The sequence below is a fragment of the Polypterus senegalus genome, chromosome 17 (genome assembly GCF_016835505.1).
Source record: "Polypterus senegalus isolate Bchr_013 chromosome 17, ASM1683550v1, whole genome shotgun sequence".
Taxonomy (NCBI): Eukaryota; Metazoa; Chordata; class Cladistia; order Polypteriformes; family Polypteridae; genus Polypterus; species Polypterus senegalus.
The window spans coordinates 94,877,737-94,905,048 of NC_053170.1; the positions used below are offsets into that span (position 1 = coordinate 94,877,737).

General features: G+C 41.2%; 1 protein-coding gene across 1 annotated transcript in view; it reads right to left on the minus strand.

Moving 5' to 3' along the window:
- Window positions 1–16,660, minus strand: part of rbfox3a (RNA binding fox-1 homolog 3a) — a 976,802-nt gene extending 960,142 nt beyond the window's left edge. Inside the window, exon 1 of the mRNA XM_039740613.1 lies at window positions 16,570–16,660. The gene's annotated coding sequence lies outside the window, so the exon portion shown is untranslated. The remainder of the gene's footprint in view (window positions 1–16,569) is intronic.
- Between the last annotated feature and the right edge of the window lie 10,652 nt (window positions 16,661–27,312).

The window sequence follows — 27,312 nt, forward strand, 5'->3', positions numbered from 1 at the left end:
AGTATATTTTCTTTATTTTTGTTGTTTTTGAATTACTATTCTATTGTGTATCATGGTTGCATTTTGTAGGTGGAACCCCCAAGAGGTGTGCCAACCATGATATCACTACTGACAGACCGCACTCTGCCTTTAGATTTCAGATCCCTCAAAGGTTCATTGTTTATCGAAATGTTAACAGCATTTTCTGTATATATGGTTTAAATGTTCTGATTTTATGGACATTTTGCTCTATATACTGTTTTCATTTTCCAATTTTGCGGAATTTCATTTTTATATTATGATTACAGAGGACTTGTAGAGCTCAGGTCTCGATTATTTGGCACACAGAGAAAGAGATTTCAGAAGACCAGAGAAATAACAAACAATAATGAAAAATAACATCAGAACTTCTCATGACAAATGTAGTCCCATACTTGTAATGAAATCCTGGCACCACTACTTTATCATAGTTGAGCAACTGAATGGATAGAACAATTCTGCTCAACTGAATGAGCTCACAATATTAATAATTGGCCAGGTGTTACCACACATCCCTGTTTAGAAGTGTTGTCGTGTTCGTCAAAGAGGCAGACTTGCCTTGGGGTGTTCTGGACTTTTATCATCGCCAAGTCACTTTTCTACATTTCTCTTCATTTTAGATCAGAGGGCTCTTCATAAATAGGATGTAGGAGATAAATGAGTTATCGATAGAAGCCACAAATGAAACATCTTGTTATTCTAGGAATAAACGCACCGTAATTACAGTCCTCACTGACGAGTCACATTTGTTACAGTTCGTGCAATTTGAAGCCCGTTGGTTTGTCCCAATTCCCAACAATACAAATGATCTCAAAGGTGCCCATCCGGACCCTCAGCAGGCTGCCAGGCACAGGACATCAGGTTGGGGTGGCGGGATGCAAGCGGTTAATCTCATTAGGAGTGCTCCTTCATCACATCCTGCCGGCGAGACTCTCACCCGCACATTATTCATTGAGGTCACCTCATTTCCATTCTAACCACCGGCGAGCTTGTTAATTAATCACTCATTAGACTAATCATAGCACACACAACTCACACTGGGAATTGCAGGATACCTCGCCACGAGCACAAACCACACACTTGTGGCAGTCTAAGTCTACATTTGCTGTCCTTTTGTTTTTTCTTTTTTAATATCATCACTCACAATATTTGTCACCTAGATTTCTTCTAAGAGACTAAAAATAGGTGTCATTCTTTATTGTCATTGCTTAAATTAAATGGTAAGCAACACCATCTTACTAATCAAATTCTGCTGAAATGCGAATATTGTGCATCACTGGTCCTTAGAGGTGAAAAGATTTTAGGACCAAAAAAAAAAAAAAAAAAAAAAAGAGAGACCATTAACTATTCCTGGATTACATTACAGTTTGGAAAAATACAGCGGGAGCTGAAAGTACCACGCGGTAGTGACAAGAGTCCAATAAATAATCCACTGATAAAGACTTGGCCCATGTCAAATTATGGTAGCATCAATTCTTTATTTTATTAGGCCAAATATATTATAGTCAATCATGTCTGCATGAACCATTTATCTAGCCAGGTTTTAATGAACTGCGATACTTGGTGACGGCCACCTCAGATATGACACTGCAAAAGATACTGAAATACAAGTGTCAGAACGTGAAAAGAATGGCAGGAACTCTGCAACCTAACAGAATCGCCGGCATCACCATTATGAGGGCAAAGAAAGGTGAGTATGTGTTCAAAATGGCCAAATTCAATTCAGGGTTACACTATTGAAACAGTGGGTACGTTGGCACAGACTGCTTTGCACAAGTCATTTGCTTAAAAAGCAGCTGCAAAACACTCTTAATTTCAGTGCAAGTGTCAATTGAAGCAGTTTCTGGGTCTTATGTGATAAAAGTTAATCAATCACGGACAAAGTGACAACTAGGGATTTCATCTTCGATGAACCATCTAAATACTTGATCAGTGGACAAAGACCCATAACTCAATGTAAGCAACAACGATGTAAGAAAACTCTGCACCAATTGCAAACCAAAGATTTGGACATTGGTGCCCTCCATAATGTTAGAGACAATGACCCATTTTTCCTTGTTTTGTCCCTCTGCTCTACAGTTTTAAATTATAAACCAAACAATTCCAAGGTGATTAAAGTGCACATGGTAGACTTTCATTTAAGGGTATTTGCATACATTTTGGTCACAGAGTCTCCCCCATTTCAGGGCACCATAATGTTTGATACAGTTGGTGTCACAGGTGTTTGAGGTTCCTCAGGTGAGCTTCATTGCTTTATAAGATACCTCAGCTTGCTTCTACCCTTTGGGGTCAGTACTTGCCACTGTTCAGCAGGAGGTCAAGAGCTCGGTCAAAGAAAGTCAAAGAAGCCATTATGAGGTATAAAAACAAGAATGAAGCCATTGGAGACATCAGAAAATGTTAGGATGATCTCAACCAACTGTCTGGAATATCATGAAAAAGAAAGAACACATTGGTGAGCTCAGTAATCGCAAAGGGACTGCTGATGGCAGAAGAATCCTCACGATTTGTAAAGGAAAAACCCCAATCGCCTGTCTGACTGATCAGAAACAGTCTTCAGGACTCCGACATGGATGTGTCAGAGATGACTGTCAGCAGAAGTCATCCTGAACACAAATACAGAGGTCACACTGCAAGATGCAAACCACAAAAACAGGATGGCCAGATTAAAGTTCGCAAAAAAGGACTTAAAAGAGCCTACAGAAATTATAGAAAACAGGTCTTGTGGAGAGATGAGACAAAGATGAACCTGCATCTTTGTGTGATGGCAAGAAAAGAGCAGAGAGTGGAGATGCCAAGGAGCTGCTGAAGATCCAAAGCAGGCCACCTCCTCTGTTAACCATTGTCGTGGGGGTATTATGTATGGATGCCACAGGTCCTGGCACACTTCTTTTCATTGATGATGGAACTGCTGACAGCAGTTGCACGATGAATTCTGATGTGTGCAGAAATATCTGATCTACTCAAGTTCCAGTAAATGCCTACAAGCTCACTGGACGGCACTTCATCCTACAACAAGATAATGATCCAAACATAGTGCTGCGGCAACACTGGAGTTTATCAAAGTGAAAACAATGGAAAATACTGGAATGACCAGGCCAGTCACCCGATTGAAATCCAATTGAGCAGGCCTTACATATGTTGAAGAGAAAAGTTAAAGGGACAAGCCAGTGAAACAAGCAGGAGCTGAGGATGGCCGCACCTGCTGATGCCCACAGTATGAATTGTAGACTTTAAGCAGTCATTGCATGCATCTTAAATATGACAACGGGTTTAACAGACCTGCCATTATTGTGTGCCAAACATTATGGTGTCGTGATATGGGGTGACCATGTAGAGAAAGTGTGTGCAAATCCCTTTAAATGAAAGTCTGCAATTTGCACTTTAATCTCAATGTCTGAAGTGTTTGATTTGTAATTTTAAACTGTGGAGCAGAGAGGCTAAATCAAGGAAAAAAGTGTCTTTGTCCCAAACATTATGGAGGGCACTTTATGTGAACAAAGGAAACCAATGGGACTGGCATGCATTTTGCGACATGACTAATGTGACTTTTTTTTCTTGGACATTTTTCACTTCATTTACCATTGTACAGCATCAGGCATCATATGAGTTCTATTACTTTACAAGCTTTTTTCCTTTCCATTCTGTACTATAAGCATAAGAGTAAATTTTTTTCTCTGCCATCACCACAATCTGCATGAGGTAAGGAACTTATGAAAATATTATTTTTGGGTGAAGTGTTTCTTTAATACTGGATGGATTCTGTCCCTTTATCATTAAGGTTCTATAACAGCCTCTTTCCCCAACCTGTCACACTTATGAACTTCTACATGTCACCCAGTACCATATCCCTGTAGCATTCCCCCCAATTATGTTCTGTCACTTTGCACTTTAATATGGATACTGAACATTGTTCAAGCTTTGTAGTATAGTGCATCTTTTGTCTTGTATATATATTATATATTGTACTGTCGGTCTAGTTTTGATTATGTTATGGCGTATGTTAAATGTACAGAATGTTGTTTTGCCTATGCACCTGACCTCAGCTCAACTGGGCATGCATTTTACTAACTGAAAACAAAACTGAAGGCAGAAAGTTCAACAAACAATCAGCACCTGAAGACAGACCTGGCAAAGAATCACTAAGCACTTTGAGATGGCCTTGGGTTCAGACTTCAGGCAGTCATTGTCTGGAAAGGATTTTCAACAAAATATCGAAAATTATCATTATATTCATGGTTATGTTAAATTGTCCAAATACTTTTGAGCCCCTGAAAATAGAGAGATTGTGTATAAAAATGTCTCTCTTTTTTTCTAAACAGCTCATATGATATTTTTGGTAAACCGCTTGCATAAAAAGCCGAAAGTCTATACTTCAATCACATCTTGATTGCTTTGCTTCAAATTCATTTTGGTGGTGTACAGAGCCAAGGTTATGAAATTGTGTCACTGTCCAAATATTTATGGACCTGAGTGTATCTATATATCTATTTATCACAATAATGCCTTTCCTATCTATTAATCATATAATGCCTTTAGTGTCTATCTATTATATATTGTAATTTCTTTCTAACTATCAATCATATAGTGCCTTTTCTTTCTATCTATTATATAGTGCCTTTTCTTTTTTATGTTCTATCTATCACAGCAGTCTCCAACTCCAGTTCTGAAGCTCTACTGTGACTGTAGGTTTTCATTCTAACTAATTAGGGTCACATTCTTGCTGCTATTTAACTTATTTTGCCTTCATTTTAATTGTCTTGCTTTGTAAGACTTGGTTGTCTAAATTGCTTCATTTTTTCCTTAAATTGCACCCAGACAGAAACAAGATGTGAAGCAAGCCAACAGATAACTAGCTAGGTCGGGGTTTCAAACTCCAAACAATTTCACTCCAACAAGTTTCTTACTTAGAAGCATATTACTGCTGTTAATTAAACCTGTTATTTAAATCCATGGCTTGTTGGTGCTCTCATTCTGCCACATCAGATATTTTTAAAACTTTTGGATTTTCTGTTTTCCAAGACAACTGTCAAAATGTTTTGGTGGCTCAAGCAGACCAAAGTTAATGACACCTTCACCTTTCTTTATTTTCAAATGTTATATAATGAACACTGGTAAATTGGTCATCCATTGGCTCCTTTTCTGTTTCATGAATGCCTGGCTGCTAATTAAGGGGTCTGAATATTGAATAGCAAGTCAATAAAAATGAAGAAAAAAAGAAGTTAATTAGCAGCAAAAATTGGTCACTAGTTGAGAAAAGGGTTAGACTGAAAACCTGCAGCCACTGTAGCCTTCCAGGACCAGAGTTGGAGACTCCTGCTATAAAGTATATCACATTCTATCAATCTGCAGTAATATTTTTCCCTCATCTGCATGATGAGCAGAGCTATGCAGACCACCAGGCCTTGACATCTCTACTGTGATTCACCATTGAATAACAGACAAGGTAAGCACAAACAGTTTAGATTTTTACCTCCCAGTATGGATTGCCTCTTTCAGAAGTGGCTATAAGTGGTGCCAACTTTTTTTTTTTTTTTTTTTAAAAAGAGACCCCTTTCTGGGCAATGACTCAGTTCTCCTCCAGTCCACTTGAGTTAAGGCCTTTTTTTCCCTTTCTTCAAAGTTTGCAATTTGAGTGATTCTGATAGAAAGCCAAACTTCTCATAAAATGGCCCACAGCAGTATGTTGCAACAATTAATTTTAGATAAAACAAAATGACCAGACATCAGGTGGCAGCACATTTCCAGCATTACCCCTAATAATGACACATACTGGTAAATATGGAAGTTGTCCACAGGCTGACAGCTGGCATTAACAACAAATTTACAGCCCTGGGCTATGTCCAGAAGTTATTATCTGCCCGAAATAAATGGTTTGCATCAACAGCAGGTTAATTTTTAGATTCTAGAGTTTCCAGTTCACTGCGCTGTCAAATTCGATCACATGTGAGACATTGCTTCTAATCATAAAAGTCATTTTGGACTAAAGAGTTTCAGTCATGTGCTTCTGAATCTGGTCAAAGTATTAGATGAATATGTGAAGTCGGGTGTTTCTTTGTATTTTGTGCTGAACACAAGTTGTTTTTGGGAAAATAATTCCGCACATTCCATCAGTGTCTGCCAAAAGGCGCCTGCCATCAAACGTAATTAAAACAAATTGAGCAGATCTTACAGTGCGACCATCAAAGAAAATTCTGTATCCCGTGTCCCTCTAATTTATGGGCTTATAACAAAAAGGTGGGGAAAGGAATTTGGTTGAAAAGTTTACGTGTGGACTATCTACCCTCCACTGAGTCAGCACCTTAATATGATCAATGATCCCCTGAGCAATGCTGTCAGGAGTTGTGTTGCCATGTGTAGCCCTACCAGGATTACAAGCTCAGAGGTGGGGTCCTGATTAAAATTGACTCAACCACATAAAAAGTGGTGCAACTGCCTGCCATCCCTCTTGTCGTCTTGCACACAGCTTGCCATTTAGATTCAAAACCGGAAGTGAAGAGGTGTGATTGAAAAACGTCTAAACATTTCATCCTCACTTTCAAGTCCACACACTCATGGATTCATCCACTACTGACTGATCACCTCGATTAACAGGCCTCATAGCCTCAGAGCTGCAACGTTACAGGAAGTGAAGAGATATGATTGAGAATTGCGTACCCTCACTGCCAAAGTCCTACAGCAATGGACAACAGACAGAACTACCATTGGGTTATGGTGCATATGCTTAATATGGAACCCACATGTATGACAATGTTGACGTGACAGCCGTTTAGAGGCAAACCAGGAGCAAATGCCTTGTCTGTGTCCTGTTGATGTGAATATGCAATAAAAAGATGTCCTAAACAAAGTCTGTCCTACCTGTATGTACTCTGCCAGGCAACTGCATCAGGTGAGCCACCACTCTACATGTGGTCGAAAAACTTTAATATCTTTCAACCTCGCTGCTTGATTATGGATTCCACAACTACTGACCGACCACCTCTGAGAAGTGCCCTTGTAGCCTCAAAGCTTCAGTGTTACAGGGTAGACATCTGTGCCACCCCTCAGCGAGTCTCGTCTAGGAGTCTGGGCATCCAGTATGCCTAGATAAGAAGGTGATTCTTCATCTTAGTAGGATGATGGGTCTTCAGTTGCATAGACACCCTTGGGCATCTTTATTACTCTGAATAAGCTGGTCTTATGTTTCCTTGGTGCACCTCTTGGGCCATTGGGACATCAAAGTGTAAGGCTGGCTTCCCTGTCATGTGCAGGCCTCATGCTCTTTGATCGATCCTATTTAGCATGACTTATGTCCCTGAAATGTCTATCAACTCAGCTTTTCACGAGATCAATTGGGCTAGTAAAAGCTTGCATTTGTCCTTGAATGCTTAGATCAACAAGATCTTATCCGAGTAGAACAGGTTTTTCTTAATACAAGCTTAATCACTACAATGAGAAAGCAAATTACACCAGTTACTTGAAAGTCCATCCTCATATCACAGCAGTGCAGTAATGGCACACACTTTATTGACTCCAAGACAGACAATATAGTTTTTTTATGAAAAGGACCAGGAGACACTCAAAGTCAAAATCAAACCCAGGTCAAAACCGAGAGTCACCAGATCCAAAAATCTTTCATCCTCGCATCTTGGAATGTCCACTTGGATTTGACCACTAAATATCAACCACCTCGGAGAACAGCCCTTGTAGCCTCAGAGCTCCAAAGTAACAGGGTGGATATCTCTGGCCAACTAGATGATCTATTAGCTAGAGGAGCAATTTATTCTTTTCTTTAGGAAAAGGTGAACTGTTCTACAAATTCTTTTATTTCCTGTAGTCAAACACTGAGGAGTCCAACAACAGGAGGACAATGGGACCGAAGCATTACATTATGCCTTCTTAGGTAAAGCTGGAGTCTTTGATGGCCACAGTGAACATAAATAGAGGGAAATGACAGCAAAGAAATACTTCAGGCAGAAAAATGTTGGAGCAGAAAATGCAGTTGCTTTATAAACACCACTAAGGGACAGCAGAACATTGGAAACCAGAAAAGACATGTAGGAATCAAAGATAGAGCCCATCAATAAGGTGATGATGCCCGCTATTATACTCCCCAATAATCACCTATCGGCTAGTGGCAGAGAAGTTCGACTGGCATCTGATTAAGATCTCTCTACTGGAACGTGAATGAACTGATTTTACTGATTGCTCCCCCTTCATTAATTTAATCCCATTAGTAGCTCATTAAAAAATTAAAATTACTTGGGCTCTTTCATTGGTAAACAAAGCACGTTCCAGAATGGCTTGCTGTATTAAGAATTGGTAGAAGTAGGCAGAGGTCCTCAGTGAGTTACCCCACCTCTAGGGTTGAGAGTGAAGAAATGAACGCTTTGTCTTTATTATGGTTGTTTCAAAACAAATGTCCCTAACAGCAAAAGGGTGAGTCATATCATGGAAGATCTGCTAAAAAAAAACACTCATAGTCAAGATTCTCAACCATGCTTATTGTCATCATTTTTAAAAATCCTCACTCTAAAGCTCGAACTGTAAGGCAATGTGTGGCTCCATCGTTTATGATATCACGTCATATCAAGGATTGATCCCTGAATGACCCAAGTCTCACTTTCAGGCTCTTTATTTTACACTGTGGCCATTAAATGCTTACACTCAACAACCCGTCACAAAGATGATGCTGCAATCTGCATCACCACTTATGATCATCATCAGGGTCGACTGCTATTCTGGCTAAATATACCCACCTGTATATATTCCCCCCACCTTATTTCTATAACCCCAGATGACAGGACGGAGTACCAGAACAAGCAAATGGGAAGGTTTACACTCTTATTTATGCATTACAGAGTACAATTTTCTACCCGAGGGTTTCTAAATGTGCCCAAAACAGAAGCAAAGTATTGAGTGTGATAAATCATATCAAATACCATCTTAATGAGTGGCTGCTTTTCTTGCTAAGAGGCAGAGCATCCAGTATGCCTAGATAACCAGGTGACTCTTTGTTCTAGTAAGATGATGGGTCTCTGTATTGATAGACACCCTTGGGCTTCTTTATTAGCCTGAATTTGTACTGGTCTTGTGCTTTCTTGATGCACCTCTGGGGCCAGTGGGATGTCAGAGTGTAAGGACCATCTTCCCTGTCTTGTTCAGGCCTCATGCCCTTTGACCAACCCTATTTAGCTTATCTTATGTTCCTGAAACATTTACCAACTCAGCTTCACATTAGAACAGTTCTAGAAACTTGTGTTTGTCTTTGCCTGCTTAAGTTAACAAGATCTTATCTTTCCAACTAGAACAGGCTTTTCTTAATACATGCTGAATCGCTACAATAAGAAAGCAAATCACACCAGTTACTTTAAAGTCCATTCTCATGTCACAGCAGTGCAGGGTTGTCATACACTAAAGCATTGCCAGCCCACTTTACTGGCTCAAAGAAACAATATTTTTTTTACTAAAAGGACAAGGAGACATGCAAATTCAAAAAAACTACCTGAGGTAAAAACCGAGACACACCAGATCTACCAACAAAAGAAGAACCAGAATCAAAGATCAGATTTGTTTATTTATTGATCTGAATAGAAATAAAATAAACAACAACATTAGGATCTCAAAATGCTTCTTTATTATATTCTAACTAGCATGTTCTCCAGATTCTCTGGTTTCCTCCCATTACTGAATGACATGCAGATTAGATGAAATGATAATGCTAAATTGGTCCTGTTGTGTGTGTATGTGTGTTCACCCTGAGATGGGTTGGTAATCTGCCCAGAGGTTGTTCCTGCCTTACGCCCTATGATAGCTGGATTAGGCTCCTTAATCCCCAGAAGACCCTGGTCTGGATTAAGAAAAATGGTCAGATAATAACATTTTAAATAGCTATGTGATCTGGGAAATTTCCTAAGACAATGGGCCTCAGTCCAGAAGAACTATGTAACTGACTGAGTACTTTTCTGTGTACAACATTTGTTGAAAACACCTACTCAATTGAGCGCAGGGCTGTTGTTTGGATAGTTATGTCTGGGATTTGGGCCTCGCTATGCTCCCTAGTGGTCACAAGGGGGTTGGTAAATAAACAAAACAGTTTCACCTCACTGTTTAATGGAGTAGCCCCCTTGTGGACACTAAATAAACAGTTTTACGTCTTATTTAACTGAGCCCCCCCCCTTGTGGTCACTAAGTAAATAAAACAGTTTCACCTCATTGTTCACTTGAGTGCCACCTGTATAATTGACTGCCACCTGTGCAACTGACTTTTGTGGTCAAAATGTTTATCCTTGTGTCCACCAGGGGAGTGTAGCAGAGCACTAAACAACAGTCCTGGACTCAAATGGGTTTTAACAATTACCTTCAAACAGGCTTCTTCAGATCATACCACTTCTTTCTTTTCCTCTCAATCTGTCTCTCTCTCTCACTCAGGCGAATGCTATTCTCCTCTCCTGATGCCAACATGCCTGGATGAAGCAGATCAGCTCCTTTTATGCTGGACCTGGGAGCATCATAGCCATGAAAAAAGGTAGTCCTCTCCCAGCAGTACCCTTTGGTGGGACACAACAGGGCAGTCTTCCCAAACTACAGTTCCCATGAACTCCTGAAGAAGTCCAAACTGGCAGTACATCATAGGAGCCCTACCACCTACCATAATACGGAAATCTCCACTCAAGGAATAAGTCCATTATTCACACCTGAGGTCTGGGAGGAGCATCCATCCTGACCAGGATGACCAACCATCCTGATTGTCTATCCATAATGCTGGCCTCCTGACTGTGATGCTGAAACATCCTGGATGGGTAACATAAGACCTTCCATTCTGGTGGAGGTGTCAGTCAATCTGGGTCTATCACAGCCTAATGTAGTGTTGATTGCGCCATTATAGAATTATATTATTGCAAATGGACATGAATGAAATTGCAACCATGATTTTTAGAAAGCATATAAAGAAATAAAAGGGCCTCCATAGGCATGAACCAAGGGGTGAACCAACACCGCTGGCAATCTATTTTTTTATGGTGTCACTCTGAAAACTTGATTTCTTTCTTATAAAGCCCCGAATGATATACCACAACATTGTTTTCCTGTGTGTTTGAAATGATTTTCCTCACATCTTTGTTATCGGGTTTGTTGGCTGACAACCACACAATAGTGCGGGGGGGGGGTTCGGGGGTTTGTGTCGGTGGTGGCAGCGGTGGTATTCTATTTCTTGAGCATCACTGCCGTCTTTGGATTCCAACATTTTGTAATGTTAAAAAAGTGATTGCTCTGTGTAGGAGTAGAGGAATATATTATGTTTATCTCTGCAATTGTAGCCGCTGAAGAGAGACATTCGATAAATCACTCAGGCCTCAGCTTTTTCAGTAAATACAAAGTCATTTCTGCTCGGGAGAATAAATCTCAAATTCTATTGGCAGCTATTAGCTCTCTTTTTCCTTATGAAAGCAATCCAATAAGTTTTCCCCGTGCTGGTATAGCAAGCAGCGGGCATTACAGGATCTTACATGGAGGACAGCACAATCCATCTAAAGCTTGTTGCACGCTGGGAGCGCTTTTACAAGGGGGGATTCCATACCTCAGAAAGTTCTTTCAAATGCAGCGTGACTCACAAAGCCCCACTGGGCTACATCATCTAGTAAACGCCTGTGCATTGCGACTCCACTGGGCTGCAGTGTTTCCAAAAATGTCTATTTTTTTAAAAAACAGTATGTCCAATTGCAGTGCCCCATGGGTGAATGTTAAGAGATGATATTTATGGTTCAAAGGCATTCTGAATTTCTCCGTGAGAGCAGAGCTCTTAATTCCAGACTTTAGCTTTCGACAAGAAAACAAGATGTGGTGCCAAGTCATGAGTGACAGACAACTTAACTGGTCTTTACTTTACCAAATTGTGCCCATTTGCACATAAAGTGAAGAGCATCTATCAATCTCAAAGACACAGCTTAGCTAGGAGCTGTAGCCGATTCCAGCAGCATCACGCATAAGGCAAGAACCCAGGAAGGGATGCCATCATAGAATACAAGAAAATAAAGAAATCCGACAAGTGAGAGAACATTCAGTCCATCAGGCTTGATTGTTTAGCTAACAGCTAAGCTGTAGGGAACACATCAACCCACCACATGCAGCCACCAGCTAACCCAAAAGAAGACAGCAGTGAAGACTGACGATATTCAGAGCATCACCATGGTGTGTGTACTTAATAATCTTTACACTCACATAGAAAGCCTACTTATGAAATATTAGCCTTTCGTACACAATGCACAGTGCCTTCTGAAAGTCTCTGGACCTCCTTCACTTTGTTTACTTTTTCTTAAGTTACAGCCTTACATTAAAATCATCTAAATTCAATTTTTCCTCATGAAGTAACACTTCATTCCCCATCTCCTTCTTACTGTACCCCCAATGAATGCACCCCATTCAACCCTAGGGACCTCTAATGGTGGGCTGCTCTCTGTCTAGGATTGCCTTTTATTTGCAAACCTTTACTTCCATCCAGTCTTACCACAAACAGAGGAATTCATCAAAGCATCTTCAAGTGCCGTTAAGGATTATGTGGACAAGCAGGCAGAGCTCCTCTAGCATGAAGGGAGGAGAATTACATCAGCCATGCCTCGAATTAGATTGTTGAGAATGCCAAATGACACAGAGGCGCTCCTTTTTTTCCCCCCCAATTGTGGTCAATAGACTCTCCCAATACTATACATTCAATCATCTCTCATATTGACATCTTGTCGCTCATTCCATCTGTTAACACTGTGTGCTCTCTCTTTACTCATCCCTACTGCTAATGCATTGTGCTCTCCCTTTAGTCAACTTAATGTTGATACTTCTATCTACCTCCCTACACTCATTCCTTCTGTTGATAGGGTGTGTTCTCATTATACACATCCCTTGTGCTGCTGCACTATGTTCTCCTTTAAGTCATCCCTCATTTTAATACCTTGTGCATCCTCCCTATACTCATTCATTCTGATAATATTGTGTGCTCTCCCTATACTCATCCATCCCGCTGATGCATCATGCTCTCCTTTTAGTCATCTCTCATACTGATACCTTATTTCCTCCCTATACTTCTCCCCCTGCTGATGCATTATGGCCACAGTATGATCATGTTTAATGTTGATACCTTTGGTTTTCTTCCTACACTCATTCCTCCTGTTGATATATTGTGTTCTCCCTTTACTCAAATCTCATACTGATACCTTGTATTCTCTCTATACTCATTCCTACTGTTGACACTGTGTACTTTCCTTATACTCATCCCTCCTGCTGATGCATGATGTTCATCCTGTAGTCATGTCTTATATTGATACCTTGTATCCTCCCACCACTCATCCCTCCAGCTGATGCATTATGATTTTCCTTTAACCAATTGTCATCCTGATACCATTTGTTCTCACTGTACTCATTCCCCCATAGATAATGGGTGCTTTCCCTAAGCTCATCCTTCCTGATAATGAATTGCACACTACTTTTAGTCATATCTCACTTTCATACTTTGTATTTTCTCTATACTCGTCTTTCCTGCTGATGCATTGTGCACTCTCTGCCATATTTTGTCTTGTTGACACGGTGTGCTCTTGCTATACTCCTTCTTGCTGGCACAATGTGCTCTCCCCTACAATTCTGTCATTAATTGGTACTTTGTGCTCTTTCTATACTTGTGTCTTCTTTGATATGTTTTGCCCTCATTTTATTCAACTATCATATTAAAATTGTGTGCTCTCAATACACTCCTTTCTCATATTTGTAATTTGTGCTCTCCCTGTACTCATTCCTCGTGTTGATACTTTGGGCTCTCCCTTTAATAAGCTACCATGTTGGTACTGTGTGCTCTCCCTATATTCAACCCTTCTGCTGATGCATTCTACTCCCCTTATACTCATCCCTACTGCTGTTGCACTGAGCTCTCCCTACACTCATGTCTCAGATCGGTACCTTGTGCTCTACCTATACTCACTGTTCCTGTTGATACTTTGCACTCTGCCTTCAATCAACTATCATATTGAAATGGTATGCTCTCCCTAAACTCATCTCTCCTCTCGTGTACTCCCTACATTCAGCCCTCCCTGTTTTTTATGTAGAGCTCATTTTTGGTATTTCATTCTGGGTTAGTGTGTCCCACAGAGATGCTCCCCGTCACATCACATACCTATAGCTTCCTATCCTCCAGCTCCAAGGTCACCAATATATTTAGGCATCCCAGGCAATCCTTTCAGGTGCTGCTCCAAATTCTCACTGTGACCCTGATGACACTTGGATTCCAACTCACTTGTAATGTCAGCAGGGAAGCGAAGTTTAGTTTGCTGCCTGAGATGTGTTGGGAATAACAATGGTGTTTAATTGAGAGTGAAGAGAAGACACAACACATAGTTAGGAGGATGTCGACGACTACTCGGTACTCTTGAACTCCTCGCATATTCTGAAGGCCTTCTGTCATTTCTTATGGAAAAAAAAATGAAGCCACAAAGAAAACGTGGACTAATAATTAGGACCTCAAAGCCTGAAAGTGACAGAGTGAAGAAAAAAAAATCCACTCGCCCTTTTCAGCCACCACCTGCTGACAACCTCACACTTGAAACAGAGAAAATAAGAATGGAAATGAAAAAAATAGTGAGGGCATTATGGGGGGAGCTGAAAAAAATGGACACTCGGCTGGCCATGTTGATCTCAAGACCATTATGCCAATGATACAGAATGTGAAATTGGCAAGCATGAAGAATACGTAATTAGTAACAAGACATCACAATCCGCGCGGGCCATGAGGGTGCAAACAGGAGTACGAGCAGAAGGTTAGAAAGGGCCTCATTAGAGAATTTGGTAATCCTTATGTTTGCCTCGTCTTCCTCAGCATACAAAACTTGAGACACTGCAGTGTTCACCCTAATTTCAACTCTGCAGGAAAAACAAACCACAATGAAGTAAGCATACAGCAGCACTAGCACAGCTCCTTAGAGAATCGCAATTATATGGTGCAATCAGAAGAAAAATCGGGGCAGTGCTGACGCTCAAGATGTTGCCTCACAGCTCCAGAGAAACAAATTCAAACAACAGCTGGGTCACACTCCAAGTTGAGCTTCTATGTTCTCCCTGTCCAGATTTAGGCTCTTTCCAAGTGTATTACTGAGGGATGAGCGGGTCTCCCCATGCTTGTTACTAGACTGGTCTACTCTGGCACCTTAAAATTAACACACACTCCCTATTCACGTAAGTACTGTATGAGTGATTTCCTTCACTGCCAGTCACTCCCCAGTACTCCACACTAGGGGCTCACTATCTTTGGCACAAACCATGCACGGGCGTCCCAGAGACACATGAAGGCTTATTCTCCTTTTGGTTATGTGCCACTTGCGAACCAATGATGCAGAGCCAGTCAATCAGTTGGACAACATAGATGGCCGCCTATGACACTGTTATATTTGTGGGGGGTGGGGTTCCAGACATCAAGGAGGACCACCCCCAAATCCACCCCGATCGTCAAACTCTGAGGATAGTAAGAGGGCACCGTTACTCCACTGGGTGCTGTTTATTAAAAATATACCGGGGGCACAAGCTCCTTTTAGCCCATGATATATACACAAAAGGATGCCATTTCTGCTACTGAAAGGGCTTGCGCTTTTGACATTGAGGGGGGAACAAACCCCCCAACTACTACAGGTCATCAAAGTCTAATAATACTGACTACCCGCTTTGGACAATATCTGTCCACCCCGCCTAGGACTCCAAAAGAGCTTTGTTAGGCACTGCAATGATGTCTTACTTCTACTGCACTTGCTCTTGCTATAGAGGTGCAACCTCTCAGACTTGAAATCCCTGAAGGGACGGAGCAAATGGCAATCTCCTCCTGCAGCAGATACCCTAATATTTACATTACTAGCTGTGCTACCAGTCTAAGATGAGTTGAAACCTGAGTAATCAACACAGACCACAGCGCTAAAAATTGCAGCACACCATGCAATGCATATGCCTCTGTTATACGTCATTGGGAATGAAATCATAAAAGCAGTGTTAATGTTTGAGATGTGCCATGCGTTGGAATGACAAATGCATTCAAGTAGCAATGATGTCAGGTGGACTTCACCACCTGGGGCTCTAACCACAAATGAACCCTTAATAGCCAGAGGGGACAGCCCTGTGGCAGTGATGTCAAGGTGACCTCGATTACTGTGGCTACACCCACAAATTAACCCTTAAAAGCTAGAGAGGGAACCCAGTAGCAGTGATGTCAAGGTGGCACTGCCTACTGGGGCTCCACCATAAATTAACAAGGAATACAAGAACATTTATAGGGACTGTACACAATTACAAAATCAAAAATGAAACGAACAGTAATAACTGTGAAAAACAAGAATTCACATTTCACAAAAATAGAAAAGTGGACAACAAACACAAACCAGAGAAAAAACCCCAGCTGATTTATTGCAGATCACATTTCCCACTTTGCACTTTGTTGCCCTCTCATTAGCCACATAAAACAATTCATAAGTGCAATTTGTGACCCTGAGCACGACAGACAATAAGTAACAATCCAGCTTCTCCAGGGGATACCGGTAAAAATCCCTGCCGTACCTCGAGCTTTTACCCTCTTGGTATGTAATCCCCCTCGGAGTCTCAAAGGATCAGCCGAGCGGCGTTGAGCCAATGGGTTTATGGAAGATGTCCAATTAGAGGGCTTGTCAGAACCATGCTGTAAGAAAGGACAAAGCCAGGGTCAAGACTAGAAACTTGAGCCATCTAAAGAGTGATGCAGATAGAATCTGAGAAAGGTAATCATGTCCTCACGCTTTGAGTTCTACACCCACAAATGAAGACGCAACCCCTACCCTGCCCATTTTAATTGAACTCTTTCTGAAGGTCACAGTTTGCAGGCTGTGGTTGCTGAAGGCTCATCAGTTGATCAAAAGAGCATGTCACATTACGTGACTGGTTTCACAAGATCACACCGATTGTCTCAGAGTGGCTAAGATTATGTAAATGAAAGTTACAACTGAAAATCATGTGCCATGGCCTTAAAGTAAAAATCCTAAAAACTAAAATTTCAATCAGTGCATTTACATGCACACACAAAAGTGGGATAAGGGGAGTAACAGAAATCGAGTTTCTTAAACACATGCAAAAGTGCGCTTCTGGAGTTCTCCTTTGGCAAGAAGCTGCAATAAAACAGTTAAACATCATCGGCCAAAGACAAGCTTCATGCCTGTGATCACCTTTTGTTTTGTTTGTAGTCGCTAGATTACTGCAACACACTCCTAACTGGTCTACTTAAGAAAGAAATCAACTGGTTGCAGTTAGTCCAGAATGCAGCAACAAGAATCTTAACAAATAAAATCTGAGCACTTTTCACTAGTTCTAGCATCTTTACATTGGTTATCTGTGTCTTTTAGAACTGACTTGAAAATGCAAATGGTACATAAAGCCTTAAATAACTTCAGCTCCTTCCTGTGTTTTGTAGTGCCTGGACCCTTACATTCCAAGTCATAACCACGGATCTTCCAATAGTGCTCTGCTTGTTTTTCCAAGATTCAAGCATAACAGAAATGCTTGGGTAGCTTTTTGTCATTATGCACCAAAAATGTGGAATACTTTACCAACAGATAGGCTAACACTGTGGATCATTAAAAAAAATAATAATAATTTGACCTTTTCGTAACTACACTTTAGTCCTACCCTCAATCAACTAGATATGCACAGAAAGATCATACTGTTTAATGAACCTGTAATCTTTATTATTCTTTCCTTTTTCTATTTTCTTTTATGGTTCTTCGACAGTGGCATTCTGTGCCACCTCCATCTGATCAAAGTCCTGTGCTGCCATCTGTGATGTTTCAATGAAAGCGGATACCCCAACCTGTCATGAGACCCACTGCATTGAGTCCTCTAAGATGAAGCCTAAAAAAAAAATAAACGAAGAACAAGTTAAGAACATTTATGTTAGACTGACTGCCCAGTGGGGGCTAGGTGGTCTTTAGGCTTGGAACCCCTATAGATTTGTTTTCTGTTCACCCTTGCCAGCTGACCTTATCTTCAGACTGTCACTTTGAGACTAAAAAAAAAATAAAACAGTCCTACATTTAAAGACTCTCTTATTCTCGACTATATATCTATCTTATGTAAGTGTGCATTATTTATTTTCTCTGTACTATTTATGCATTATTATTCTTATCTAATTGTAATTCTTTTTCTTTGCATGTAACTACTTCTTTGACATTGTGTTAAGCACGTTGAGCTACATCATTTGCATTAAAATGTGCTATATAAATAAATGTTGCTTTTTCATAAATATGTTTAGTCTTCATGTGCTGTGAACTAAATAACATCCAGCCATTTTCACATTCTTGACATGAACTACCAAAGGTTCATGGTACAGTATGAACACTGCCCGCTGCATTACCCTATTAGACTGTTTCAACCCATTGTGAGAGAAGTCACGCGAGGACTGGAATCCCAAGTGGAGCTGTGCTGGGATCCTTACCCATCTGGTACAGCAACAGCATGGAAAGATGGGAAAAGGCAGCTTATTCAGGGCATTGTCTCATCCAAGCTGCTAGATGGCAGTCCCCCCCTGTGTTATGGTGCCACAATGGAATCCCACATTGGGAATTGTAGCTTGTTGCACATGAGGGTCACCCAGCCAAACCAAGAAGTGTTCCCAGGCCACAGCTTTGGGACACCAGAAGTACTTTCGGGTTTTATATAAAAAGAGCAGCCCCACTTCATTCTGGGTGCCAGAGTAGGGAGGAGGTGGACAAACTTTGCTGTAAAGAGCACAGGAGGAGACAAAGGTGTCAGCTGTGCATTAGATTTGTGTTGGAGATTCTGCTGTGGGAAACTCTTCCGATAACAGCTTCACACAACTCCTCTGATAACACCTTCACACAAAAAAAAACTTTTATAAATACAGTGGACCCTTGACTTACGAACTCAATTCTTTCGTGAGGGCTGGTTGTAACTCAAGCTGGCTGTAAGTCAAGACTATTTTTCCCATAAGAAATAATGGAAATACCCATAATGCACTCCGAACGTTTGAAGTTAATGCATTGGCGGGTGAACAGAGTGCAAAACACATGTTTACATGGCCACATAATTGGGTTACTCTCGGAGAAGTCTATGTGTTTTAATCTGGATTCTCAGAGACCAATAACCTGCACTATGATAATAAACTTGAACTTGGGAGACTGGTTCAGGGCTCGTCAAATAATAATTCCACCTCAGGTCACAGACTGATGCTGTCTCATACTGCCTCTCCTCTTCCTCTCTCTGCAGTGTATGAAAGGCAAACGAACATCCATGATGCCACTTCTGGTTTCTGGCTTCCTGAACCCTGCTCTTCCGCCTGCCTTGCCTGAAAACCGGCTTCACCAACATCCTCTGGCAGTGTAATAGGCTGTTCCCCCCCAAAAGACCTTTCAGTTAGACAGGAAACACCTAGTGGTGCCCCAACCCTTTATGATCTTTGTTTGTGTCTTCTTACCTACCAATTTAGAAACCAGCTTTCTGTGTGTTACCAGGTTGTTAAAGTGTATGCAAACACACTCAATAACATGAACTTCTCCAAGATTTTTTTTTTTTTTTTTGAGATAATCCACATCTTAGATGTATCAATGAAAGAGGAAGAGTGGCTAGCACATGTACAGTCACATAACCAGTCCCCATTGTGTCATCGTGCTCTGAGCCCCCAACACACGTGCAGGACAATGACTATTGTCAAATGAGCTGTCATGGGTTGGTAAAAAAAGCATGAGGCCTCAAAAAAAACCTCTTCAAGAATAGCCTCACCCAAACTACCAACTGCAGGCTTTGGCCTACAAAGTTCCCGTCATCATTTGGTAGGATTTTGAGTCCTCAAAGGCTGGCCCGTGTTTTTGCCGTCGTTAAATCTGCTTCCAGCATTGCTAATGGTGTGGCCTCTGAGGTCGGGACCCATGGATAATCAACACAATGGGATAGAAGGATAGCTATGTGTGCAAATCCTTATCTGGTCTGTGGATACCAAATTTCTGAAATATTCAAAATTTATTTTAGTGTTCTTCTTTCACATGTACTTTCAGTTTTGACCCTTTTGTCCTCTTGACCACAATTATTGTGCTTTGTATTGGGCGTTGGTTTAATTTTGCTTTATTGTTTTTTTTTATTTTATTTTGTTTTTTACATAGATCAATACTGGCTTTTAAACCGTTACTTGTGAAACAAAATTGTTATGCAACTTACCAATCCATGCCCCTAGCAACTGATCAACAAAATGGCATCAATAAACACCAAAATGTAATTAACTACAAAAGTGACTTTGTGATGTGTGTAATAATTAATTCTTAATCTCCATATTCCTAAGCCCCCCAAAACTACCTTCAAAAACTGAGAGAAAAGTTTATATGAAGAGATACAAGTTATTAAATTTCAAAATCTCGTAAGACTTTTCTCTTAGAATTGCAGCATATTCATTAAACATGACCTTCCCATCTGAACCCCCCTGGTTTATTATTCTCTAATACATCTCTTCTCGAGATACACAGTACATGGAATAACATAAAATAAAAAAGTCAATAAAGATCCTTCCTTCTGTCATGAGCCCATCCTGGGCCCTTCTTATGGACGTTTGAGCACATGACCGTCTCACTTTTTTACCGTCCCAAGCAGTGCGATGCCACTGTCAGTACCCGCCACTACCCAATGCCTTTCCCTCCAATACAATTCGTCCAATGAAAATGAAAAGCCAAACCATATGACACAGTTTTACTGGGCCAAGAAGCCCCAAAAAGCAGATATCTCTGTTCAACCCCCTGCGGAGGAAGCCTGACCTCCATTCTTTCCTGCTGCCTCTGCCATTTCACTTAGATTTGTGTTTTTGCAAAAAGCTGACAAATTAAAACAGAACAAATTAATATTCACAATTTACAATGCAGTGAGCAGAGCATCTTAGGGGAAGAGGGTCTCCAATAGAGTGGCGTCTTCTCCTCCTTCCTCTAGGCTGCCATTAGCTTTATTAGAAAAGAAAATTAAAATTCAAACGCCCCGGGATCTCCTGAGCAATAAGGCCTGACAACTCTTGATGAACCTTACTTAATCACATCTCCATTTTTGTGTTTTATTTATTTATTTTTTTGGTTACTTAAGCAACAGATCTTTCACTTTGGACAGGCTGGAGGTGGGGATTCTTCATGCCCATCTCTCCTTCTATCTAACCATTTTAAAATTTGTGACATTCAGGATGGAGTCACCATTATCTGCATTTTCTCAGTCAAAAGAGGCAATTAATTCATGAGGCACGCTATGAGATTGCAGGCTGGGGTGACTGCATTGGCGTGAGAATCACAACTCAGCTGTGTGCGTTTGTTCTTCTTATACAATCTTGTGAAAAAGTAAGTGCACTCCAGAAAGGTTTTTCTTTTTTTTTTTTCTTTTTAACACAATAGAGGTTTTAAGTAGATTAATTCTACAATGGATAGACTAACATATGTGAAAGTCACTATATAATTAATAGACCATTATGTTACCTCTTAAATTTTTAAATGTAAATTTTCTTCATGAATGAAAAATTCAAAATAAGATGCCTGAGCACAGCTAATAGTAGCTGAACTTTTCCCTCAGGTTCACAAAGTAAAAACAGAAGGTACCACGGCTCCACATTTGTCCTGAGGGCTGCAGTTCTCTTACTTGCGGATGTCTTATGACAGAGTAGATGGTGATGGGGACGATGACAATGAGATCTGAATCTGCCTTGGTACCCATGTAGCCCACTTTCAGGCCTGACCCAATGAGCTGTCCTTGTCTTTCCTTTGTGAATGTCACATTCTGTCCATTTTGGGTCTGTGAGGTGTCGTGGTAATAAATGCTCTAAGTGGATTGTGTACCAGCTAAAGAAGCTCGAGTTTCATCCCCAAGGTGAACAGCGGCGGCCTCTGCTTGAGCATGCTGTAGCTGTGTCTCTTGTCGCACGCTATTATTAAAATAGTGCAGGAAAGGCTGAAGTTAAGTACGTCTAATCGAGATGAATGAGTTTCTTCCTCAGGCCTCCCAGAGGATGCGTGTGTACCCTGGCCCTCGACACTTCACTCATTAATTACCATGAATTAATGGTTTTATCCATGGCAAGTAAATAAAAGATTGTCACAAGGCCGCGAATCAAGTGCGGCTTTTATTAAATACTGTGAAAATGTCAGCCGGTTAGAGCCGCATTAAAGAGACAAACAGATCAAACCCCATTCCAATCAAAAATAATCTTCATGTTACAAGATTAAATTATCCATTCGCTGTTCCAGAGAGGCTCAAGATGTATTGTTTTGCTCTCCTGTAATTCCAAGATTACAGCCAGTAGCCATTTGTTACCTGCTTCTAAAAGAATATCAGCAAGAAGGGGTAAAAAAAAAAAAAAACCTCAGGGAAGCGCAGGGAAGGGAAAGAAAAAAATAAAAGAGTGATAAAGTGATTGACGGTAACAGCAGCCAGCAGGTCCAACATGTCCTGCTAGAAACATCCAGTTAGGAAAAGGAAAGAAACCAGACCAGCCGGCCCATTAGATCATGGTGAAAATCAGGAGGATGAAGGAGTCAGGGAAGGACGTCAGGGTGGAAACAGCAGGAGTTACATCTCAATACACTCTACAGTATGACAATTAAGCACACTGACAAGATTTCTGTTTTAGTTGTATGATTTATTCATGGGAGATTAGGACTGAAGTCACGCCAACATGAAGCCAACTTAGAAGTATCTTCAAATATGTCACAGTAGACCTATTTTCGCTGCATGGCCTACCAGACTCCTGTTTGGAGATCAGTCATTCATTGCTGAAATAATCAAGTCATTCATGTCCAATAAAACTATTTTTAGCAGGTTTGACCACCCTAACCCACTCTCACCTCAGAGTACTGCATTATCCACCCATCCTTCTGCTGATACCAGCATAAGAGAGAGTTTCCCCCCACCCACAATTACAGCAGCTCAGGTAAGCAGAGAGCTGAAGAGACTTCATGCCAGCAAAAGCAGTAGGTCCAGATGGAGTATCGCCACGACTGCTGATGGCCTGTGCGTTGGAGCTGGGGAGTCCTCTACAGCGCATCTTCAATCTGAGCCTTGAACAGGGGAGAGTCCCAAGGCTTTGGAAAACATCTTGCATCACCCCAGTCCCAAAGGTATCACATCCTGGTGAGCTGAATGACTTCAGGCCTATCACCCTGACGTCACATGTGATGAAGACCATGGGGCAGCTGCTGCTTCACCCACCTGAGGCCACAGGTCCGCCACGCCCTTAGCCCTCTGCAGTTTGCATACCAGGAGAAGGTGGGAGCGGAGGATGCCATCATCTATATGCTACACTGATCCCTCTCCCACTTGGACTGGGGCAGTGGTGCTGTAAGAATTATGTCTCTGGACTTCTCTAGCGCCTTCAACACCATCCAACCTCCGCTCCAATATAACTCGGAGTCCTGCCAGGTGCAAAAGTTCGCTGACGACACTGCTATCGTGGGCTGCATCAGGAGTAGGCAGGAGGAGGAGTATAGGAACCTAATCAAGGACTTTGTTTAGTGGTGCGACCCAAACCACCTACAACTGAACACCAGCAAAACCAAGGAGCTGGTGGTGGATTTTAGGAGGCCCAGGCTCCTCATGGACCCCGTGATCATGAGAGGTGACTGTGCAGAGAGTGCAGACCTATAAATACCTGGGAGTGCAGCTGGATGATAAATTGGACTGGACTGCCAATACTGACGCTCTGTGCAAGAACGGGCAGAGCCGACTATACTTCCTTGGAAGGCTGGTGTCCTTCAACATCTGCAATAAGATGCTGCTGATGTTCTATCAGACGGTTGTGGTGAGCGCCCTCTTCTACACGGTGGTGTGCTGGGGAGGCAGCATAACGGTGGTGTGCTGGGGAGGCAGCATAAAGAAGAGGGACACCTCACGCCTGCACAAACTGGTGAGGAAGGCAGGCTCTATTGTAGGCACGGAGCTGGACAGTTTGACATCTGTGGCAGAGCGACGGGCGCTGAGCAGACTCCTGTCAATCATGAAGAATCCACTGAACAGGATCATCTCCAGACAGAGGAGCAGCTTCAGCAACAGACTGCTGTCACCATCCTGCTCCACTGACAGACTGAGGAGATCTTTCCTCCCCTACACTATGCGACTCTTCAATTCCACCTGGGGGGGTAAACGTTAACATTATTATACAATGTTATTGATTGTTGTACCTGCTGTTGCACTCTCCACCTTGCATTTTTTAAACTTTCACTGCATTTTTATTTAATTAATATTGTTTTTATTAGTATGCTGCTGCTGGAGTATGTGAATTTCCCCTTGGGAATTAATAAAGTATCCATCTATCTATTTATCTATCTAAAAGAGCTGCTAACAGGGGTAATGGACTCACCCTGGATGAGTTGCCAGTACTGCCTATAAAGCACCCATTCACACTCGCATTAAATGGGGTCATACCTGGTGCCCCAAACATTTATTTCTTTTTTGGTTTCATTTTAATGTATATATTGTCATACACGTGTTTGGGATACAACCTCAGGTCTCATTTAAAGATTATTACACTTCAAACCATAGGGTGGTGCTGTTGCCCAATGCCCTTTCTCTTCACCTCTCTGCAGAACTGATGATAGCTGGACCTTCTATTTTCTGCCCTTTCTGAGCCAGCCCCTTTCAGGTCTCCATCTTGAAAACCAGACTCAATGCTATCTCAGGAAAGGCTGAAGAAGACATCATCACTTCTGTTCATTAGTTTACAAATTCATCTTCAATTATGTTCAATACATAGGGTTCAACCAGGTGCTCCAACCCTTTGACATGTCCTTTGTTTAATTACACTATAACACATGTACCGTGCATGTAATATGTTTTAGCGCAACTTCTTACAGATTATACATAGTTCATTCATAAAGTCTTCAGACCCCTTCGATTTTTCATTTGTTGTCATGTTGCACCTGTTCTAAAATTGTTTAAATTCATTTTAAATTCTTTAAATTAACTTTTCAATTGTTTCCCTCATCAAGCAAAACTCAATATACCAGAATGCTGGATCAAAACTTGACTGGACTGATTACGAAAAGCCCCCAGCTGTCTACAGAAGGTCCAACAGGTGAACAAAAACCAGCTCATGAGGTTGAAGGAATTTCCTGAAAAGCTTAGAGACAGGATTGAGTCAGGGCGCACATCAGGGGAAGGCTGCAAATAAATTTCTGCAGCATTGAAAAATCACAAGAGCACAACGGCTGAAATTCATTTTTAAAAGTTAGAAGTCTAGAACAACATAGCTGGCTCCTCAAAGAAATTGAGCAATCGTGGGAGATGATCCTCGGTAAGAGAGGTGTCTGAGCTCCACAGAGTCTATGTGGAAGGAGGAGAAAATTCCAGAAGGACGACAAACACTGCAACACTTCACTAATCTGAGCTGTATTACAGAGTTGCCACACAGAAGTCTCCCCTCAGTAAAAGACACATGGAAGCCCACTTGGAGTTTGTAAAATGACACCTAAAGGACTGTTAGACTGGAAGAAATAAGATTCTCTGTACTGATGAAACCAAGATTGTACTGTTTGGCCTCAGCTTTTAGCATCACGTCTGGAGGAAACTAGAAACCGCTCATCACCTGTGCAATATCATTCCAATGGTGAAGCTCAAGGGTTGCAGCATCAGGAACTGAGAGAGGAGTGAGGGACGAGACAAAGCTGAATGGAGCAAAGTACAGAGATAACCTTAATGAAAACCTGCTCCAGAACACTCTGGACCTTGGAATAAACCAAAGGTTCGCCTTCCAACAGGACAATGGTTTTTGAGTGGCCTTGCCAAAGCCCAGACTTGAACCCAACTAAACATCTTTGGAAGGACCTGAAAATAGCCGTCCATGGATGGTCTTCATTCAACCTAACCTGCAAAGATGAATGGCAGAACATCCCTAAATCTAGGTTTGTGAAGCCTGTATGCTTGCCCTGAATACTTGTGTCAATATGATGTTTCAAGTAATATTATTAATGTATAACAGCAAATAATTTTATTGATTGCATTCTGTTAATTATGCATCTAAAAGTCCTTTCTTGAATGCTTCTCATCTTTTTTACATTGAGCCTTTGGGGATAAGCCACCCTAATACTGCAGCTGGGCATCAGAACTCATATCCTTCTATCTTGGAATTTGGAATTGACACGTGGATACGTCTTTCTTTTGGTCTTTAAAAGCATTTTGGAAATTTCTGATTTGTTAATTTTGACTTTCTACTTTTACCTTGCAAATTTATGCTTATAAATGAATAGGTGTCCACAACATAAATGATCAGAAGGACTTGAAGCTGTGCATGACAACAACTGACCCCAGTGATTTACAAGGGATAAAAGGGGCCAAAGTTGCTCCTTTTCACAAAACTTTGATAAAATGGGGATCAGTAATATAAACATGTGGAGCGTCATTTTTCTGCTATTTTAGAGTTCAAGATCATGAATATGATCATATTTTTGATATTTAATTCTTTACAGGTGGTCCTAACCCTCTACCATTCGCAGACAGTTCAAAATGACATATTTCAAACATAAGGATGTGGGATATCATTTTAGAATATTTCAAGGTCAAGAGTTAGAAATATGATATTATTTTGGATCTTTGATCCTTTATTAGGTGTGTAGCCCTCTATGGACCTCCACCAGAGAGTCTAAAACGACAAACTTCTATTACAATTGAAAACATTTATACTTTAAACATTTAAACTGAAGCACACATTCAAATATTTGACACAACTTTTCTTGCTTATTATCTATGTCTACCTCATGAAGTAAATCTCTTATGAACAACCCTAATTAGGGTGGCTTACACTAATTCGGGTGGCTTACACTAATTCAGACGTTTTGTTTAATGGACGGAAGATGCGCTTTCTTTGCTTTTATATTTACCTTTCTCTGTTTCTGCATAAAAACATTTACCAAAGGAACGTTGCTTTTTTGTAAACAAGGGGATTTTAGACTATTCCATTTAGAACAACCAATAGCCCAATGCCCTTCACTGCACATCCTCCTGCACTGTCAAGTAAGCCTGCCAGTGTAGTATTTTTTCTCTTTCTTTACTTCTTTGTTGGCCATTCCACTGCCCTGCCCCATGTGCCCTGCACAAGGCAGTCCTTTACCAGCTGGGCAAATCCATCATAATGGATATGCGAGTGTGCCCTACAACAGACTGCCATCAAATTTAGGTCTGCTGCAGGGAAGGCCTGCGGCTCATTGTGACCTTGCGCTTTAAACAGCACAGAATTCTAATAACGTTCATTAGGGTGATGTTGGAAATGCCGGACTGATGTTTCTGATGGGATTGCTGTTAATTGTTATTCTA